At 30.8% G+C, this 25,000-nt stretch overlaps 1 pseudogene; it reads right to left on the bottom strand.

Annotated features, from left to right (window-relative positions):
- Positions 1 to 3,158: 3,158 nt before the first annotated feature.
- LOC133665310 (pituitary-specific positive transcription factor 1-like) lies at positions 3,159 to 24,482 on the bottom strand (annotated as a pseudogene).
- Between the last annotated feature and the right edge of the window lie 518 nt (positions 24,483 to 25,000).

Here is a 25,000-nt window from a genome sequence, read left to right as displayed (position 1 = left end):
GTTCTCTCCTGTTCATCATTTGGACTATTCGACTGGTGGTGTTCCTCAAGGTTCCACCTTAGGTCCTCTCCTGTTCATCATTCGGACTATTCGACTGGTGGTGTTCCTCAAGGTTCCACCTTAGGTCCTCTCCTGTTCATCATTTGGACTATTCGACTGGTGGTGTTCCTCAAGGTTCCACTTTAGGTCCTCTCCTGTTCATCATTTGGACTATTCGCTGGTGGTGTTGCTCAAGGTTCAACCTGTTCATCATTCGGACTATTCGACTAGTGGTGTTCGTCAAGTTTCCACCTTAGGTCCTCTCCTGTTCATCATTCGGACTATTCGACTGGTGGTGTTCCTCAAGGTTCCACCTTAGGTCCTCTCCTGTTCATCCTTTGGACTATTCGACTGGTGGTGTTCCTCAAGGTTCCACCTTAGGTCCTCTCCTGTTCATCATTCGGACTATCCCACTGGTGGTGTTCCTCAAGGTTCCACCTCATGTCCTCTCCTGTTCATCACTTGGACTATTCAAATGGTGGTTAGGGAGTTCAGTTCTAAGAACTTGTGAGAGACTCACATGTTTGCAGCAGATTCCTAAAAACTAGAGTGTTGACATAGAGATGATCCTTTACAAAATAAATAGACCTGATTATTTGATTCTGGATGTCGATTCTCCGAAATATCAAAAATAGGATTAATAGTAAAGTCCCCAGTCCTTTAACTTTCTGGAAATGATTTATAGAACATGAATATTCCTGCCTTTGGGGGCATCATTTTTTTAAGAGTTTTGCCTATCATTCACAATCCTTAAGTAAGAAATAGTTTTTTTTTAAATGCATTCTAAGTCGTAAAATATGGCAAGTACAAGGTGGCTAACAATGGAGATAATAGGAATACATAAAGGCCTCTAAAAGACATCCAAAAACTGTGAATATTAACCAAGTATTAGCAATATTGTTATTATAAGCGCTAACACAGAGGAACTACTTTTAGCGGCGGCGTGATCACAGACCTAACTAGCGTATGCTGCTACATTGACGTATAGAGCTGCTGCATCGCCTCCGAGTTAGTGAAAGTTAATTCTAGTTTATAAATCATGTCTCTCACCTGGATAGTAGAAGGTTGTGGACATAAACCCACAAGTTGGTCAACTTTGACAACCAACTTAGACCCAGAGATGGTGAGAAAGACACGAAACGTGAGGATTATGATGAATAGTTGATGTAAAGGGGAAGATATAAACATCCCATCAGTCTTTATCCCAGTGAGAGCAGACATTGTACAGTAAGTGATTATTGTATTATGTTTGTATATCTTGTTTAGCACTTAGCAATACTGCTACATGATGCTTAGTGTTTGACTAAAGCTGCATCTGTTTAGCACACAGCTTCTAAAACTTGTAGATCATCCTCCTTATATTCAGGCTCAAAAATAGAAGTTTCTGGATCATCATTTGTCCCAAAGTAGTCTTTGTTGTCTCTCATCAAGTCTGCCATGATTAGTAGTGTTGGTGTTGTTGAAGGGAAAGTGAACGTTGTGATGCGTCTGTGAAATTGATATGTAAAATGATCAAAATAGGTAAATATTACATGTTATTATGAATGTTAATAGATACTACATATATACTTAGTGTGTATATAAAACCTTGATGGAGGTTTTTAGATGTTTTTTTTTAGTGTGAGTTAAGAGAAGAGTTTTCTCACTGCAAGTGACGCAGTGTCCTTCCATCTGGTGTTTAGAACCGGAAGTAGCAGTGCTGTTTGGTCTTCTAGCGTTTCTACTCGTATGGATCTTGTTGTTGTTGAAGGGGAAGTGAACGTTGGGATTAATTAATACGTCGCCTTATGTTTAAAATGATCAAAATGTGTAAATGTTACATGTTATTATGAGCGTTAGAAGATACTACATATACACTTACAGCATGATCAAAATATGTGAATATTACATGTTATTATGAATGTTACTAGATACTATATATATACTTACAGCATGATCAAAATGTGTAACTAATACATGTTATTATGAATGTTACTAGATACTACATATACACTTACAGCATGATCAAAATATGTAAATATTACATGTTATTATGAATGTTGCTAGATACTACATATATACTTACAGCATGATCAAAATGTGTAACTAATACATGTTATTATGAATGTTACTAGATACTACATATATACTTACAGCATGATCAAAATATGTAAGTATTACATGTTATTATGAATGTTGCTAGATACTACATATATACTTACAGCATGATCAAAATATGTCAATATTACATGTTATTATGAATGTTAATAGATACTACACATATACTTACAGCATGATCAAAATATGTAAGTATTACATGTCATTATGAATGTTACTAGATACTACATATATACTTACAGCATGATCAAAATGTGTAACTAATACATGTTATTATGAATGTTACTAGATACTACATATATACTTACAGCATGATCAAAATATGTAAACCTTACATGTTTTTATGAATGTTACTAGATACTACATATATACTTACAGCATGATTAAAATGTGTAACTAATACATGTTATTATGAATGTTACTAGATACTACATATATACTTACATCATGATTAAAATGTGTAACTAATACATGCTATTATGAATGTTACTAGATACTACATATATACTTACAGCATGATCAAAATATGTCAATATGACATGTTATTATGAATGTTACTAGATACTACATATATACTTACAATATGATCAAAATATGTAAATATTACATGTTGTTATGAATGATACTAGATACTACATATATACTTATAAAACCTTGACAGGGGTTTTTAGATGTTTTTTAGAGTGCTTTATAGGCGGAATAGAGCAACTCTTTGGCTGTATTGTTAGCTTTTATTCACGCATAAAGCATAAAAAAACATATTCTTGTCTTACATAAAGATTGTTAATGATAGGCAAAATTCCCTTTCAGGATAAGGCACAAAAAGAGGAATATCTATTCTGTATCATAAAGACGTCCTTCTTACTTCTCGCTCACGTCAACAAATTGTCGCAGGCTTGTGTCGCACAGGAAATGGTTACTTTGGGAGGTCTTGCCGAGGGTGCCGTTAATACCAGAATATTAATAAAAATTAAATATGTCAAATCATTTATATAAAAGGAGTTGCTGTATTTAAATAGCTTTTATGTCAACTGCCGTGTTTTATTCAAGTGGGCTATACAGTTTGAGCTCATTTTGGCGAAGCAGGAGCTCAGACTGGTTTTGACTCGCTTCTCCCTCTGGCGCCGGTTGCAGAACCAGACTCGGACCACCTCCTTCTCCAGGTGGAGGCCTTTAGCGATGCGGGCGATCTCCTGGGAAGATGGCTTGCTTTTCTCCACAAAGCTGTGCTCCAGGGCCTCCTTAGCACCCAGGCTGCATTCAGGGATCAAGCGGAGAACGTTGACGGCACCGAGACAGTAGTTGAATAATCGGTCTGCATTTTACCTGATCGTCGTCCTCCTTTTCCTCTTGCGCTCGTTTAGTCCAATCTTGTCGTTGTTCAGGGCTGAAGGCGGAGGAAGTTATTATTAGGGTCCGCCCTGTAACCAGTACAAAGGACTCCCCCCCAGGGAATGTTACTAGATACTATATATATACTTACAGCATGATCAAAATATGTAAATATTACATGTTATTATGAATGTTACTAGATACTACATATATACTTACAGCATGATCAAAATATGTAAATATTACACGTTATTATGAATGTTACTAGATACTACATATATACTTACAGCATGATCAACATATGTAAATATTACATGTTATTATGAATGTTACTAGATACTACATATATACTTACAGCATGATCAACATATGTAAGTATTACATGTTATTATGAATGTTACTAGATACTACATATATACTTACAGCATGATCAACATATGTAAATATTACATGTTATTATGAATGTTACTAGATACTACATATATAGTTACAGCATGATCAAAATGTGTAACTAATGCATGTTATTATGAATGTTACTAGATACTGCACATATACTTACAGCATGATCAAAATATGTAAATATTACATGTTATTATGAATGTTACTAGATACTACATATATACTTACAGCATTATCAACATATGTAAATATTACATGTTATTATGAATGTTACTAGATACTACATATATACTTACAGCATTATCAACATATGTAAATATTACATGTTATTATGAATGTTACTAGATACTACATATATACTTACAGCATGATCAAAATATGTCAACATTACATGCTATTATGAATGTTACTAGATACTACATATATACTTACAGCATGATCAAAATATGTAAATATTACACGTTATTATGAATGTTACTAGATACTACATATATACTTACAGCATGATCAACATATGTAAATATTACATGTTATTATGAATGTTACTAGATACTACATATATACTTACAGCATGATCAACATATGTAAGTATTACATGTTATTATGAATGTTACTAGATACTACATATATACTTACAGCATGATCAACATATGTAAATATTACATGTTATTATGAATGTTACTAGATACTACATATATAGTTACAGCATGATCAAAATGTGTAACTAATGCATGTTATTATGAATGTTACTAGATACTGCACATATACTTACAGCATGATCAAAATATGTAAATATTACATGTTATTATGAATGTCACTAGATACTACATATATACTTACAGCATTATCAACATATGTAAATATTACATGTTATTATGAATGTTACTAGATACTACATATATACTTACAGCATTATCAACATATGTAAATATTACATGTTATTATGAATGTTACTAGATACTACATATATACTTACAGCATGATCAAAATATGTCAACATTACATGCTATTATGAATGTTACTAGATACTACATATATACTTACAGCATGATCAAAATGTGTAACTAAAGGAAATTATTATTAAATTATTATTATAAATTATTATTATTAACTAAATGTAAATATTACATGTTATTATGAATGTTACTAGATACTACATATATACTTACAACATGATCAAAATGTGTAACTAAAGGAACCTATTTTATTTGTAAGGTTTTATTATTATTCTTTATTATTTTTCCGCAGCTTTGCGCACTACTTTGCCCCCCTTAACATGCTTCAAAACTCACCAAATTTGACACACACATAGAAAAACGTGGCCCCAACCACTTTAGTAAAAAAACCAAACCCCAAAAATCAAAACTGCGCTCTAGCGCCCCCTAGGAAGAAAACTGCCTCTAACTCCCACTAGGAAGGTCGTAGAGACATGAAACAAAAACCTGTATGTAGGTCTCACTTAGACCTACAATTCATAATTTCACATCTTCGGGCGAAAACCAACAGGAAGTTGGCAATTTCCCCTTCAAGACAAAAAATGACTAAAAACACTCATGTTTGATTTTCGCGCTGTAATTTGACCCCTTTAAAATACTTCAAAACTCACCAAACTTCTCACACACATTGGGACTGGTGGAAATTGCGATCTAAAAAAAAAACCGAACCCCAAAACTCAAAATTGTGCTCTACATAATTTTTGAAAAAAACAGAGAAAAATTAAAGCTGCAAGCAGCATTGGTCGGGTCCGCCTTCTGGCAGGTGCTAGTCCTAGGTGTCCAATACTTTAGTCCAGTGGTAGTCCTGAGTGAGACCTACATAGAGGTTTTGGTTTCGTGTCTCTACGATATTGGTACTGGGAGTTAGAGGAAGTTGTGTCTGAGTTCACATTGTCATTATAGGCTATTGTGTGTATTGAGGCCAAAGAAGGTCTAATCGCAGTTTCGTTGTCATTTTTGGCACCGTAGCAGCATCAGTGCTGCGGGTCTTTGAAGGCTCGTAAAATCAAAACGGTAGCACTTAATCATTATCCGTCGTCAACTTTTAATCAGAAGGGTTCAATCTCTCTCCTGTAGCAGTTTGAAGCGGAAACGACAAACGCGCTCAGAGGAGATAACGTTTGATGTTTGGTGACCGTTTGGTACAAAAATGTTGTTTTGAAATGGAGATAACAAACTTCCTGTTGATTTTTGCTGAAGGGTGTCAATGTATGAAATGTAGGTCTAAATGAGACCTACATAGAGGTATTTTTTTCATGTCTCTACGACGTTCCTACCGGAAGTTACAAGCAGTTTTGTCAGAGTTTTCCTCTGAGGAGCAGTTTTTTGTCTTTTTTTTCCAAAAATTATGTAGAGCACACTTTTGAGTTTTGGGATTCGGTTTTTTTTTTAGATCACAGTTTCCACCAGTCCCGATGTGTGTGAGAAGTTTGGTGAGTTTTGAAGTATTTTAAGGGGGTCAAATTAGAGGTCAAAAATCAAAAATGAGTGTTTTTAGTCATTTTTTGTCTTGAAGGGGAAATTGCCAACTTCCTGTTGGTTTTCGCCCGAAGAAGTGAAATTATGAATTGTAGGTCTAACTGAGACCTACATACAGGTTTTTGTTTCATGTCTCTACGACCTTCCTAGTGGGAGTTAGAGGCATTTTTCTTCCTAGGGGGCGCTAGAGAGCAATGTTGATTTTTGGTATTTTTTTTTACCACTAAAGTGTGCTGTACCCGGGGTTTAATGTGTATGTCAAATTTGGTGAGTTTTGAAGCATGTTAAGGGGGGCGTAGTAGTGCGCGACCGTGCGGAATAATAATAAAGAATAATAATAATTAAAGCTGCAAGCAGCATTGGTCGGGTCCGCCTTCTGGCAGGTGCTAGTCCTAGGTGTCCAATACTTTAGTCCAGTGGTAGTCCTGAGTGAGACCTACATAGAGGTTTTGGTTTCGTGTCTCTACGATATTGGTACTGGGAGTTAGAGGAAGTTGTGTCTGAGTTCACATTGTCATTATAGGCTATTGTGTGTATTGAGGCCAAAGAAGGTCTAATCGCAGTTTCGTTGTCATTTTTGGCACCGTAGCAGCATCAGTGCTGCGGGTCTTTGAAGGCTCGTAAAATCAAAACGGTAGCACTTAATCATTATCCGTCGTCAACTTTTAATCAGAAGGGTTCAATCTCTCTCCTGTAGCAGTTTGAAGCGGAAACGACAAACGCGCTCAGAGGAGATAACGTTTGATGTTTGGTGACCGTTTGGTACAAAAATGTTGTTTTGAAATGGAGATAACAAACTTCCTGTTGATTTTTGCTGAAGGGTGTCAATGTATGAAATGTAGGTCTAAATGAGACCTACGTAGAGGTATTTGTTTCATGTCTCTACGACGTTCCTACCGGAAGTTATAAGCAGTTTTGTCTGAGTTTTCCTCTAAAAAGCAGTTTTTTCTCTGTTTTATTAAAAAATAGCTCTAGAGCACAATTTTGAGTTTCGGGGTTCGGTTTTTTTTTGAGATCGCAATTTCTACCAGTCCCGATGTGTGTGAGAAGTTTGGTGAGTTTTGAAGTATTTTAAGGGGGTCAAATTAGAGGTCAAAGATGTAAAAAACAGTGTTTTTAGGACATTTTTGTCAAAAATGGTAAATTGCCAATTTCCTGTTGATTTTCGCCCGAGGATATACAATTATGAGTTGTAGGTCTAAAGCAGACCTACATACAGGTTTTTGTTTCATGTCTCTACGACCTTCCTAGTGGGAGTTACAGGCAGTTTGTTTTTGGGTTTTTCCTAGGGGGCGCTAGAGAGCAATTTGTATTTGTGGGGTTTGGTTGTTTTACTAAAGTGGGGGGGGCAGGTTTTTGTATGTGTGTAAAAAATTTGGTGAGTTTTGAAGCATGTTAAGGGGGGCAAAGTAGTGCGCGACCGTGCGGAAAAATAATAAAGAATAATAATAAAACCTTACAATTTCAATAGGGTCCTTTCGTCCCATTGCAAAAGGACTCCCTTTGGGATTCCTTTTGAAAAGGTCCTGTGCGGACCCTAATAAACATTACAAATTCAATAGGTTCCTTTGTAACCAGTACAAAGGACTCCCTGGGGGAGTCCTTTTTACAGGGTACATGCGGACCCTAATAATAATAAAACCTTACAATTTCAATAGGGTCCTTTCGTCCCATTGCAAAAGGACTCCCTTTGGGATTCCTTTTGAAAAGGTCCTGTGCGGACCCTAAAAATGCTCCACTGAGGAAAACTCAGACAAAACTGCTTGTAACTTCCGGTAGGAACGTCTTAGAGACAAGAAAACCTGTATGTAGGTCTCACTTAGACCTACAATTCATAATCCCACATCTTCGGGCGAAAACCAACAGGAAGTTGGCAATTTCCCCTTCAAGACAAAAAATGACTAAAAACACTCATTTTTGATTTTCGCGCTGTAATTTGACCCCTTTAAAATACTTCAAAACTCACCAAACTTCTCACACACATTGGGACTGGTGGAAATTGCGATCTAAAAAAAAACCGAACCCCAAAACTCAAAATTGTGCTCTACATAATTTTTGAAAAAAACAGAGAAAAAAATGCTCCTCAGAGGAAAACCCAGACAAAACTGCTTGTAACTTCCGGTAGGAACGTCTTAGAGACATGAAACAAATACCTCTATGTAGGTCTGGCCTGGACCTACATTCCATAGATTGACATCCTTCAGCAAAAATCAACAGGAAGTTTGCTATCCCTCCTTCAAAACAAAATTATTGTTACAACCGGTCACCAAACATCAAACTTTATCTCCTCTGAGCGCGTTTGTCGTTTCGGCTTCAAACTGCTACAGGAGAGAGATTGAACCCTTCTGATTAAAAGTTGACGAAAGCTTTCTAATTAGTAGTACGGTTTTGATTTTACAAGCCTTCAAAGACCCGCAGCACTAAAGTTGCTCAACGTAAAATGCAATTATTCCTTTTTTGTCCTCAAAATTCTACACACATTACCCTATAATGACAATGTGACCTCAGACACAACTTCCTCTAACTCCCAGTACGAATATCGTAGAGACACGAAACAAAAACCTCTATGTAGGTCTCACTCAGGACTACCACTGGACAAAAGTATTGGGACACCTAGGGCTAGAACCTGCCAAAATGCGGACCCGTCCAACGCTGCTTGCAGCTTTAATTAGGGTTCGCATGTACCCTGTACAAAGGAACCTATTGAAATTGTTAGGTTGATTATTATTCCGCAGCTTTGCGCACTACTTTGCCCCCCTTAACATGCTTCAAAACTCACCAAATTTTATACACACATACAAAAACTGGGACAGCACACTTTAGTAAAAAAACCAAACCCCAAAAATCAAAATTGCGCTCTAGCGCCCCCTAGGAAAAAAACAAAAACAAACTGCCTGTAACTCCCACTAGGAAGGTCGTAGAGACATGAAACAAAAACCTGTATGTAGGCCTACAATTCATAATTTCACATCCTCGGGCAAAAACCAACAGGAAGTTGGCAATTTCCCCTTCAACACAAAAAATGACTAAAAACACTCATTTTTGCCTCTTTGAGCTGTAATTTGACCCCCTTAAAATACTTCAAAACTCACCAAAATTTTTACACACATTGGGACTGGTGGAAATTGCGATCTAAAAAAAAACCGAACCCCAAAACTCAAAATTGCGCTCTAGCGCAATTTTTGAATAAAACAGAGACAAAACTGCTTCTCAGAGGAAAACACAGACAAAACTGCTTGTAACTTCCGGAACGTTTTAGAGACATGAAACAAAAAGCTCTACGTAGGTCTCACTTAGACCTACATTTCATAGATTGAAATCCTTCAGCAAAAATCAACAGGAAGTTTGATATCCCCACTTCAAAACACATTTTTTTTAAAGAGCGGTCACCAAACATCAAACATTATCTCCTCTGAGCGCGTTTGTCGTTTTGGCGTCAAACTGCTACAGGAGAGAGATTGAACCCTTCTGATTAAAAGTTGCCGACAGCGTTTTAATAAGTGCTACGGTTTTGATTTTACGAGCCTTCAAAGAAAAGAACCACTGTGCTGCAGCACCTAGGAAAAAAACACAACTTCCACTAACTCCCAGTACGAATATCGTAGAGACATGCAACAAAAACCTCTATGTAGGTCTCACTCAGGACTACCACTGAACAAAAGTATTGGGACACCTAGGACTAGCACCTGCCAAAATGCGGACCCGTCCAACGCTGCTTGCAGCTTTAATTATTATTATTATTCATATGAGACGAAGACTGAAAGCGAGACTGACCGCGAGCCAGCTCGGCTTCGTCCAACCACTTGGCCAGGATGGCCTTCAGTTTGCAGGCGTTCTTGAAGCTCAGCTGCAGGTTCTCGAAGCGGCAGATTGTGGTCTGGCTGAACTCCGAGCCGTGCACGGCAGCGAGAGCCTCGCCCACGTTGGTCTGAGTGTAGCCTGGAGGTCACAAAAACACAATGCATCCATATAAGACCTCAAGTGTTAGAGAGAGCCACCCTTCTCTCCTCTTTGCAGTGTTTTTTAACCGTAGGGCCGGGGCTGCACACACTGAATATCAGTCTCACCCGTGGTCGGTATGGGTACTGTGTAGGATGCATATGTGTTTGAGTTCTTTCTTTTTACATAGCCATGTTTAGAGCAGCTAGTACTTTTCCTTTGTATATTCTACCAGTCTCTCTTTGTCTTCAGCTTGTCTGTTTAGTGCAGTGGTTCTTAACCTGGGTTCGATCGAACCCTAGGGGTTCGGTGAGTCAGGCTCAGGGGTTCGGCAGAGGTCAAGACACACCCAACTCATCGTGTAAATAAAAACTTCTCCCTATCGGCGTATTATGGATACGCCCAAACAATGTTTAGGCGTATTTTGTTGCGAGTTCATGTGGTGGTTTTGTTCTTTGAACAAGGGGAGGTTCATGCACGGTTAATTTTGTGCACCAGTAAAAAAAACATATACGTTTTTCTTGAATTTGAAATGTTTTTTTATTTATTTTTCGCTAAAGAAGGGTTTGGTGAATGCGCATATGAAATTAGTGGGGTTAGGTACCTCCGATAAGGTTAAGAACCACTGGTTTAGTGTCTTAAACCATCAGGAATGTGAAACCAAACCCCCAAATCTTCCTTATTAGTGTTGCGAGGGGGAGGGGGCTTTCTTTGTGTGCAATAAGTTGGCTTTTCCGTTTGAATGTCAGATCAACTAGAGTAGCCAATAGGAATGTATTGGTTAAACTGGTCTCCTAAAGCTTTAGTAAAACTTTGAAAATATTCCAATTCTGTCTTGATGGTCCTTCTTACTCAGCATATATGTCATCGAAAGAACTTGGGATTGACCAGCAACTTAGATTCCCTGGGAGGAAGAACTGGTCCGACGCAACAGTACTCAGTTGTAATACACTTGTCCACCACTTGTGGCAGTAATGACAATATCAAACAGAAGAAGTCTGGAGCTAAAGTCATAGAAAATGTCCTCAAGCGCAAAAATGATGACTAAAGTGGTGAAGCTGAATTTTATTGGTGTTTAATAAAGAAACATAATTATTATTCATTTAGTTGATTTATATTAGCACAACATAATTGTATGTAAATGTGTGTCATTATTTAAGAGTTCCTCCGTAGGCAGGTATATTTATTTTCTAATCAGCCTGACCAAAACCTAAAGTTTAGGGGTTGAATAAATAATACTCTTTATGATGATGTCATTTGACAAGGTTGTTGTGGAAGTCGCCTCCTAGAAATCTAATCACCTGCCAGCTGTGTCTCGCCGTCAGCACATGCCCCGCCCCCTGCCCACTGGTGCTCGTCCTCAGTACTATTGGACAGCGGCGGTGACTTTTCCTCCTACAGGCAGCGCAGACTTACACCTGCCCCCACAGTTGTATACTGTAAGTCGGTTAGATATAATTATTATAAATACTCTTCAATATGTTTAAAATGAAGAGTGAGATTACTAATTTAGTGTTTATATTTGAGTGGGACAAGCGGTAGAAAATGGATGAACGGATGGATTTGAGTAGTAGTAGTGGAAAGGTTAGGAAACCCCCTGGTCGACAGTGCGTCTCCTCTGCTTATCCGTCAAAACTCCCAATTTTGGCCAGGGAATCCAGTTTTTGTCCTTCATTTCCGGGGCCTTCCGGGTAGCGTTGTGTTCGTATTGGCTACTGCGGCGATGGAGTCGCTCCGTCAGCAAACTTTGCGTAAATATCTTGACAAATATGTGGTGATTATATAAGCAAAGAAGGTGAGGCAGCGGCTCACACATTCTCCTACTTTCTGTAACACCCAGGAAGAAATGAAAAATGTCTCAACTATAATCTAGAATTGTTTTTATTGAAATGTTGACAATATTTCAGGAGGAAACTTTACAATGTGTCCATAAAGTGTTATAAAATGGAGTAGATGAGTTATTGTGATGTAGAGAATTGTCATATTTTGACCAATTTCCCAGGAGATTTTTCATATTTTGGAATAAAATGTTGATGTTCCTCTTAGATCAGGGATAACCCAACATGTCAAAAGAGCCACATTGGACCAAAAATACAAAAAACTAATGAGTTTGGAGATGCAATAAATCAGAAGTCTTATATAAGTGTTATAATGAAGACAACACATGATGTAAGTGTCTATATTAGCTATATTAGCCTACTATCAAAATGACTTTAAAAGTCTTATATAAGTGTTATAATGAAGGCAACACATGATGTAAGTGTCTATATTAGCTATATTAGCCTACTATCAAAATGACTTTAAAAGTCTTATATAAGTGTTATAATGAAGGCAACACATGATGTAAGTGTCTATATTAGCTATATTACCCTACTATCAAAATGACTTTAAAAGTCTTATATAAGTGTTATAATGAAGGCAACACATGATGTAAGTGTCTATATTAGTTATATTAGCCTACTATCAAAATGACTTTAAAAGTCTTATATAAGTGTTATAATGAAGGCAACACACGACGTAAGTGTCTATATTAGCTATATTAGCCTACTATCAAAATGACTTTAAAAGTCTTATATAAGTGTTATAATGAAGGCAACACATGATGTAAGTGTCTATATTAGCTATATTAGCCTACTATCAAAATGACTTTAAAAGTCTTATATAAGTGTTATAATGAAGGCAACACATGATGTAAGTGTCTATATTAGCTATATTAGCCTACTATCAAAATTACTTTAAAAGTCTGATATAAGTGTTATAATGAAGGCAACACACGACGTAAGTGTCTATATTAGCTATATTAGCCTACTATCAAAATGACTTTAAAAGTCTTATATAAGTGTTATAATGAAGGCAACACACGACGTAAGTGTCTATATTAGCTATATTAGCCTACTATCAAAATGACTTTAAAAGTCTTATATAAGCGTAATAATGAAGGCAACGCATGATGTAAGTGTCTATATTAGCCTACTATCAAAATGTAACAAAGGAGTGGCATTAAACAACGTCTTTCTGTGGCAGTGGTGGAGAAAGTTGTACATGTAAACAACGTACGGTGAGTTCAAGGACCGCCAAAATTAGTTGGACAAAACGGCGCTCACCGATTACTCTCATCGGTGAAGCATGTTCAATATAAAGAGTGGGATTTCTAACAATTATGTCATGTTTGTCCTCCTAAAACAAAAAATATATATTTTCATACACTTTTGAAGAAGCTCGAGGGGCCACTAGAGCCGACCCCCGTCTTAGACACACGTAATAAAGGGATTTTGACGATAAATGAAACACAACATCAAACATTGTGTCACTGCTGGTGCCACCTTTACTAAAAAATAAAGTTAAAAAACAACTTAGTCATGTCCAGGTGTTTACTGACATATAATATTCATCTTTAAATCATTTTTACTGCAAATTAATATCAGTTATCGGCCTCTTTGACCGCTAATAATCGGTATCAGTGTCGGCCCGGGAAAAAACGGTGTACATTTGCACGCATTAGAGCCCTAAATGCAGTGACAATGTGTCTATTATGAGGCTTTTATTGTGAAGTAGCACAGAAAAGTTCCTCACCAAGTTTGATCCTGCGTATTTTGAAGTCGTTGGCAAACATCTCCAGCTCCTGGATCTGCGGGGAGTCCATGGCGGGCGTGTCCTCCACCTCCCGGATGCTCTTCCGCTGCACGTTGGCTCTCATGTCGCACACACTGGGGGGCCCGGGGCCCTCGTCGCTCATCAGGAGGGCGGAGGGCAGCGAGGGGAAACCGTGACTCAAAGCGCAGGAGCTGCTGTTCAGACCGGGGTCTGAGAACTTGTACAAGCAGGGGGTCAGGGAACCTGGACCAGGGCGGAGAATGTGGGCACAGAAGAGAGATATTTCATTATTGTAAGATTAAATGTACGTATTTAATAATTTTATATTTGAATGATTTATTCAATGATTTATTTAATTATTGACACTTAATTATTTAAATATGTAATTTATTATAACTGGAATTAAATACATGCATGTGTCATAAATTTATTAATTGTCAAATTAAATGACTAAATTTAATCATTTAATTATTGAATGATTTATTCAACAATTTAATTAATTATTGACAGTTTTTAAAATATGTCATTAATTATAACTGTAATTAAATACATGCATGTGTCATTAATTTATTAATTGTCAAATTAAATGACTATTTAATATTTTAATTACTGAATTATTTATTCAATGATTTGATTAATTATTGGAATAAAATACGAGTGTCATAAATTTATTAATTGTAAGATTAAATGTATGTATTATATAATTTTATATTTGAATTATTTATTCAAAGATTTAATTAATTATTGACACTTGATTATTTAAATATGTCGTTAATTATAACTGGAATTAAATACATGTGTCATTAATTTATTAATTGTCAAAATAAATGACTATTTAATCATTTCATTATTGAGTGATTTATTCAACGAATTCATTATCTATTGATACTTCATTACTTAAATATGTCATTAATCATAACTGGAATTAAATGCGTGTGTCAATAATGTATTAATTGTAAGATTAAATGTGTGTATTTAATATTTGAATTATTTATTCAATGATTTGATTAATTATTGACACTTGATTATTTAAATATGTCATTAATTATAACTGGAATTAAATACATGCATGTGTCATTAATTTATTGATTGTAAAATGAAATGTATGTATCTAATAATTTAATATCTGAATTATTTATTCAATGATTTGATTAATTATTGACACTTGATTATATAACTATGTCATTAATTATAACTGGAATTAAATACATGCATGTGTCATTAATTTATTAATTGTCAAATTAAATGACTATAATTAGTCATTTAATTATTGAATGATTTATTCAACAATTTAAATAATTATTGACATGCATTTAAATATGTCATTAATTATAACTGGAATTAAATACATGCATGTGTCAAGGTATTAATTGTCAAATTAAATGACTATTTAATATTTTAATTATTGAATTATTTATTCAATGATTTAATTAATTATTGGAATAAAATACGAGTGTCATTAATTTATTAATTGTAAGATTAAATGTATGTATTATATAATTTTATATTTGAATTATTTATTCAATGATTTAAATAATTATTGACACTTGGTTATTTAAATATGTCATTAATTATAACTGGAATTAAATACATGTGTCATTAATTTATTAATTGTCAAAATAAATAACTATATTTACTAATTTAATTATTGAGTGATTTATTCAACGAATTCATTATCTATTGATACTTCATTACTTAAATATGTCATTAATCATAACTGGAATTAAATGCGTGTGTCAATAATGTATTAATTGTAAGATTAAATGTGTGTATTTAATAATTTAATATTTGAATTATTTATTCAATGATTTGATTAATTATTGACACTTGATTATTTAAATATGTCATTAATTATAACTGGAATTAAATACATGCATGTGTCATTAATTTATTGATTGTAAAATGAAATGTATGTATCTAATAATTTAATATCTGAATTATTTATTCAATTATTTGATTAATTATTGACACTTGATTATATAACTATGTCATTAATTATAACTGGAATTAAATACATGCATGTCATTAATTTATTAATTGTCAAATTAAATGACTATAATTAGTCATTTAATTATTGAATGATTTATTCAACAATTTAAATAATTATTGACATGCATTTAAATATGTCATTAATTATAACTGGAATTAAATACATGCATGTGTCAAGGTATTAATTGTCAAATTAAATGACTATTTAATATTTTAATTATTGAATTATTTATTCAATGATTTGATTAATTATTGGAATAAAATACGAGTGTCATTAATTTATTAATTGTAAGATTAAATGTATGTATTATATAATTTTATATTTGAATTATTTATTCAATGATTTAAATAATTATTGACACTTGATTATTTAAATATGTCATTAATTATAACTGGAATTAAATACATGTGTCATTAATTTATTAATTGTCAAAATAAATGACTATATTTAGTGATTTAATTATTGAGTGATTTATTCAACGAATTCATTATTTATTGATACTTCATTACTTAAATATGTCATTAATTTTAACTGGAATTAAATGCATGTGTCAATAATGTATTAATTGTAAGATTAAATGTGTGTATTTAATAATTTAATATTTGAATTATTTATTCAATGATTTGATTAATTATTGACACTTGATTATTTAAATATGTCATTAATTATAACTGGAATTAAATACATGCATGTGTCATTAATTTATTGATTGTAAAATCAAATGTATGTATTTAATAATTTAATATCTGAATTATTTATTCAATGATTTGATTAATTATTGACACTTGATTATATAACTGTCATTAATTATAACTGGAATTAAATACATGCATGTGTCATTAATTTATTAATTGTCAAATTAAATGACTATAATTAGTCATTTAATTATTGAATGATTTATTCAACAATTTAAATAATTATTGACATGTATTTAAATATGTCATTAATTATAACTGGAATTAAATACATGCATGTGTCAAGGTATTAATTGTCAAATTAAATGACTATTTAATATTTTAATTATTGAATTATTTATTCAATGATTTAATTAATTATTGAGACTTAATTATTTAAATATGTCATTAATTATAACTATAATTAAATGCATGTCATTAATTTATTAATTGTCAAATTAAATAACTATAATTAAAAATTTAATTATTGAATGATTAATTCAATGAATTAATTATCTGTTGATACTTAATTACCTAAATATGTCATTAATTATAACTGGAATTAAATGCATGTCATTATGTTATTAGTTGTGAAATTTAATGTACGTGTTTAATAATTATTTCTTTAATAATTTAATTGACACTCTATTATTTAAATATGTTATTAATTATAACTGGAATTAAATATGTGTGTCATTAATTTATTAATTGTCAAATTAAATGACTAATTAATAATTTAATTATTGAATGATTTATTCAATGGATTAATTATCTAATAATACTTAATTACTTAAACATGTCATTAATTATAACTGTAATTAAATACATGTGGCAATAATTTATTAAATGTAAGATTAAATATATGTATTTACTAATTTAATATTTTAATTATTTATTCAAAAATGTAATTAATTATTGACACTTAATTATTTAAATATGTAATTAATTATAACAGGAATTAAATACATGTGTCATTAATTTATTAATTGTCAAATTAAATGACTATAATTAATAATTTAATTATTGAATGATTTTTTTCAATGGATTAATTATCTGTTGATACTTAATTACTTACATATGTCATTAATTATAACTGGAAATAAATACATGTATATATTTTATTAGTTGTGAATTTTAATATATGTATTTAATAATTATTAAATGATTTTTTCAATAATTTAATAAATTATTGACACTTAACTATTTAAACATGTCATTAATTATAACTGGAATTAAATACATGTGTCATTAATTTATTAATCGTCAAATTAAATGACTAATTAATAATTTAATTATTGAATGATTTATTCAATGAATTAATTATCTGTTGATACTTAATTACCTAAATATGTCATTAATTATAACTGCAATTAAATGCATGTCATTATGTTATTAGTTGTGAAATTTAATGTATGTATTTAATAATTATTTTTTCAATAATTTAATTGACACTTTATTATTTAAATATGTTATTAATTATAACTGGAATTAAATATGTGTGTCATTAATTTATTAATTGTCAAATTAAATGACTCTAATTAATAATTTAATTATTGAATGATTTATTCAATGGATTAATTATTTATTAATACTTAATTACTTAAATATGTCATTAATTATAACTGTAATTAAATACATGTGGCAATCATTTATTAAATGTAAGAATAAATATATGTATTTAATAATTTAATATTTGAATTATTTATTCAAAATGTAATTAATTATTGACACTTAATTATTTAAATATGTCATTAATTATAACAGGAATTAAATACATGTGTCATTAATTTTTTTAATTGTCAAATTAAATGACTATAATTAATAATTTAATTATTGAATGATTTTTTCAATGGATTAATTATCTGTTGATACTTAATTACTTACATATGTCATTAATTATAACTGGAAATACATACATGTATCTATTTTATTAGTTGTGAATTTTATTATATGTATTTAATAATTATTAAATTATTTTTTCAATTATTTAATAAATTATTGACACTTAATTATTTAAACATGTCATTAATTATAACTGGAATTAAATACATGTGTCATTAATTTATTAATCTTCAAATTAAATGACTAATTAATAATTTAATTATTGAATGATTTATTCAATGAATTAATTATCTATTGACAATTGTCAAATTAAATGACTATATTTAATCATTTAATTATTGAATGATTTATTAATCTATTTAAATAATTATTGACATGTATTTAAACTGGAATTAAATACATGCATGTGTCAATGTATTAATTGTCAAATTAAATGACTATTTGATATTGTATTTATTTAATTATTTATTCAATGATTTAATTAATTATTTAGACCTAATTATTTAAATATGTCATTAATTATAACTTTAATTAAATACATGTGTCATTAATTTATTAATTGTCGAATTAAATAACTATAATTAAAAAAATTATTGAATGATTAATTCAATTAATTAATTATCTGTTGATACTTAATTACCTAAATATGTCATTAATTATATTATTTATTCCATCCATCCATTTTCTACTGCTTATCTGGGGTAATTAATTATTGCCACTTAATTATTTAAATATGTTATTAATTATAACAGGAATTAAATACATGTGTCATCAATTTATTAATTGTCAAATTAAATGACTATAATTAATAATTTTAATTATTGAATGATTTATTCAACAATGTAATTAATTATTGACAGTTATTTAAATATGTCATTAATTATAACTGGAATTAAATACATGTGTCAATAATGTATTAATTGTAAGATTAAATGTATGTTTTTAATTTAATATTTGAATTATTTATTCAATGATTTAAATAATTATTGAAACTTGATTATTGAAATATGTCATTCATTATAACTGGAATTAAATACATGCATGTGTCATTAATTTATTAATTGTCAAATTAAATGACTATTTAATAATTTGATTATTGAATGACTTATTCAATAATTTAATTAATTATTGACAGTTATTTAAATATGTCAATAATTATAACTGGAATTAAATACATACATGTTTCATTAATTTATTCATTGTCAAATTAAATGACTAATATTTTAACTATTGAATTATTTATTCAATGATTTAATTAATTATTGAGACTTAATTACTATGTCATTAATTATAACTGGAATTAAATACATACATGTGTCATTAATGTATTAATTGTCAAATTAAATGACTATTTAATATTTTAATTATGGAATTATTTATTCAAGGGTTTAATTAAATATTGAGACTTAATTACCTAAATATGTCATTAATTATAACTGGAATTAAACACATACATTTGAAAATGTAATGACTATATTTAAATAACTATTGAATCATTTATTCAATGATTTATTTAATTATTGACACTTAATTATTTAAATATGTAATTAATTATAACTGGAATTAAATACATGCATGTGTCATTACGTTATTAATTGTAAAATTAAATGACTATATTTAGTCATTTATTTATTGTTCAATGATTTAATTAATTATTGACACTTAAATATGTCATTCGAATAATTTTATAAACCTTAAATTACAGTATAATTTGCATGAAATGCATAGATTGGGTAATTACATGTCATGTATTCATTTAATGTAAAATTACATGTAAACATTTATTAGTTTTTTTAATGGTTGATTTTACGATTTATTTCATGATTTATTTGATGAGTTAAATAATTATTGAGTTCGTTATTTCATGAATGTATTAATCATCGACACTTAAGTAATTATAAAAATGTGTCATTAATTAAAACAAAAGTTATAGATTAAATTTAATAATTAATAATTTATGATGTATTCATTAATTTAAGTAACACATAGAAGTCATTATTTAAAGATGCCATTGATAAATCATGAAATAAATCATTAAATAAGTCAATAATTAATTTAATTGTGAACTAATTATTTCATTATTTGATGATTTTAGTATTCATGTAAGTATTTAAAGATGCCATTGATTGAATCATGAAATAAATCACTAATTTACTAGATTAATTTTTTGATGTCATGATTTATTCAATTCATGACAGAAACAAGTAATTAATGATTTAAATATTGACACTTAATTGCTTAAAGATTTCATTAATTATAACTGGAATTAAACACGCGTCATTATTTTATTAGTTGTGAAAATAAATTATTTTATTCAATAATTTAATTATAAATTGATTCATGCAATGATATAATTTATTTATTGAGACATAATTATTTAAATATTTCATTAATTATAACTAGAATTAAATACATGCATGTCGATTATATGTCGATTAAATAATAATAAAAAATCCTTATTTTGGGAATTAATTAAGTCAACAAATAAATTGTGAAATAAGTATTTATTTCATGATTTATTAAATTGATGACACCAGTAATTATTTAAATATGTCATAAATCAAATAATGAATTAACATCAATTTAATAATTCAACTTCATTTTACATTGAAGAACTAATTGACCCATTTAATTAACACAAGCATGTATTTAATTCCAATTAAAGTAACTATTTAAAGATGTATTTACGGTATTTTAGGCCATTGAATTGCTAAAACAAATGGATGGTTACTGTAAATCCATGGTGGGTCAAAATGAATCCAGAAAAAGGAAAATAAAAATCAATTAACAATCAATTATTAGTCCAAATGTGTCCCAAGTACTGAGTGGTGTACTTTACTGTAGTAGACAATGCTCCCCTCTTGTGGTGATCAGGCATTACTGCAGCGCGTTGCCAATCTACACTAATACAATCATTTGTGAGAAATAGTTTTCAGTTTGACGCACTCAAATAGTTCTGTTATTAAATAAATACATCTCTAATCTCAACATTATTGTTATTTGCAATGACTCATCTATATCGGAACTTATTTCAGTGGTATTCATGATTTATTCAACACGTCACATGAGATGGAATAATACCAAGTTTCCCTGCTCGTCAAGGGATTTTATAATAAAATCCCCTGACGAGCAGGGAAACCTGCGAAACAGGCTTGTAGGGATGATATAGCCCCTGTGTTTTTTCCTGACCTAACGTATGTTCCGCTTTACCCTGGTATTGAGCACTGTATAACGAATACACCACAGAAACATTGACTATATATATATATATATATATATATATATATATATATATATATATATATATATATATATGTATATATATATATATATATATATATATATATATATATATATATATATATATATATATATATATATATATATATATGTATATATATATATATATATATAAATAAAATATATCATATATATAACATTATAATAATATTATAATAATGTTAATAATAATATTAATGATAATAATGTATATGTATATATATATGTATGTATATATATATATATATATATATATATATATATATATATATATATATATATATATATATATATATATATATATATATATATGTATATATATATATATATATATATATATATATATATATATATATATATATATATATATATATATATATATATATATATATATATATATATATATATATATATTTAAAGTTTAAAGTTTGGGGTCACCCAAACAATTTTGTGGAATAGCCTTCATTTCTAAGAACAAGAATAGACTGTCGAGTTTCAGATGAAAGTTCTCTTTTTCTGGCCATTTTGAGCGTTTAATTGACCCCACAAATGTGATGCTCCAGAAACTCAATCTGCTCAAAGGAAGGTCAGTTGTGTAGCTTCTGTAACGAGCTAAACTGTTTTCAGATGTGTGAACATGATTGCACAAGGGTTTTCTAATCATCAATTAGCCTTCTGAGCCAATGAGCAAACACATTGTACCATTAGAACACTGGAGTGATAGTTGCTGGAAATGGGCCTCTATACACCTATGCACCGCTGCTGCCCACTGCTCCCCTCACCTCCCAGGGGGTGAACAAGGGGATGGGTCAAATGCAGAGGACAAATTTCACCACACCTAGTGTGTGTGTGACAATCATTGGTACTTTAATTTAATTAATGTAGATATTGCACCAAAAACCCGACATTTGCAGCTAGAATAGTCATTTAGCACATTAGCAATGTATAGAGTGTATTTCTTTCAAGTTAAGACTAGTTTAAAGTTATCTTCATTGAAAAGTACAGTGCTTTTCCTTCAAAAATAAGGACATTTCAATGTGACCCCAAACTTTTGAAAGGTAGTGTATGTATATATATATATATATATATATATATATATATATATATATATATATATATATATATATATATATATATATATATATATATATATATATATATATATATATATATATATATATATATATATATATATATATATATATATATATATATATATAAATATGTATATATATTTTATATATATATATATTGTATATAAATATGTATATATATATATTTTTTTTTGGTGTGTACGTATGCATTTATGTATGCATATATATATATATATATATATATATATATATATATATATATATATATATATATATATATATATATATATATATATATATATATATATATATATATGCATACATACACACACAAAAAAATTATATATATATATATATATGTATATATATATATATGTATATATATATATATATACATATATATATATATATATATATATATATATATATATATATATATATATATATATATATATATATATATATATATATATATATATATATATATATATATATATATATATATATATATATATATACATATAATATATATGTCCATCCATCAATCTATCTTCTTCCGCTTATCCGAGGTCGAGTTGCGGGGGCAGCAGCCTAAGCAGGGAAGTCCAGACTTCCCTCTCCCCAGCCACTTCGTCCAGCTCTTCCCGGGGGATCCCGAGGCGTTCCCAGGCCAGCCGGGAGATGTAGTCTTCCCAACGTGTCCTGGGTCTTCCCCGTGGCCTCCGTAGGGAGGCGTTCGGGTGGCATCCTGAACAGATGCCCGAACCACCTCATCGGGCTCCTCTCCATGTGGAGGAGCAGTGGCTTTACTTTGAGCTCCTCCCGGATGACAGAGCTTCTCACCCTATCTCTAAGGGAGAGCCCCGCCACCCGGCGGAGGAAACTCATTTCGGTCGCTTGTACGCGTGATCTTGTCCTTTCGGTCATAACCAAAAGTTCATGACTATAGGTGAGGATGGGAATGTAGATCGACCGGTAAATTGAGAGCTTTGCCTTCCGGCTCAGCTCCTTCTTCACCACAACGGATCGATACAGTGTCCGCATTACTGAAGATGCCTCACCGATCCGGAAACGTGTCCGACTTACTGCCGGCAATATATATATATATATATATGTATATATATATATATATATATATATATATATATATATATATATATATATATATATATATATATATATATATATATATATATATATATATATAAATATATATATATATATATATATATATATATATATATATATATATATATATATATATATATATATATATATATATATATATATATATGTATATATATATATATATATGTATATATATATATATATATATATATATATATAAATATATATATATATATATATATATATATATATATATATATTTGGAGTTCGCCAAGTGGACGTGGTGGCCTCCTCTAGGGGGCGCCACACTGAGGAGGAGGGGGAGGTAAATGTCTGAGAAAGGTGTTTGGACTTACCTTGCAGCGGGTTTGCAGCGCTCACCATGTTGGGCGGAGGAACGCCGCATGTTTGCAGGATGCACGTCTGGGAAATACTTGCTGATAACATCTCCTGAGCTGCAACACAACATTTGATTAGTGAAGTTGTCACCTTGTGTAAATGGTAAATAAAAAAAGAATACAATGATTTTTTTCAACTTATATTCAATTGAATAGCCTGCAAAGATGAGATATTTAACGTTTGAACTGTTAAACTTGCTCATTTTTAGCAAATATTAGTTCATTTGGATTTTGAGGCCTGCAACATGTTTAGAAAAAGCTGGCACAGGTGGCAAAAAAGACTGAGAAAATTGAGGAATGCCCATCAAACACTTATTCGGAACATCCCACAGGTGAACGGGCTAATTGGGAACGGGTGGGTGCCATGATTGGGTATAAAAGCAGCTTCCATGAAATGCTCAGTCGTTCACAAACAAGGACGGGGCGAGGGTCACCACTTTGTCAACAAATGCCTGAGCAAATTGTTTAACAACGACATATCTCAACCAGCTGATATCGTAATATCATCAAAAGGTTCAGAGAATCTGGAGAAGTCACTGCCCGTAAGCAATGATATTACGGACCTTCGATCCCTCAGGCGGTACTGCATCAAAAAGCCACATCAGTGTGTAAAGGATATCACCACATGGGCTCAGCAACACTTCAGAAAAACACTGTCAGTAATTACAGTCGGTCGCTACATCTGTAAGTGAAACGTAACACTCTACGATGCAAAGCCACA

Source organism: Entelurus aequoreus, linkage group LG14, assembly GCF_033978785.1.
Source record: "Entelurus aequoreus isolate RoL-2023_Sb linkage group LG14, RoL_Eaeq_v1.1, whole genome shotgun sequence".
Classification (NCBI taxonomy): Eukaryota; Metazoa; Chordata; class Actinopteri; order Syngnathiformes; family Syngnathidae; genus Entelurus; species Entelurus aequoreus.
This window is presented reverse-complemented; position numbering and strand designations above follow the sequence as displayed.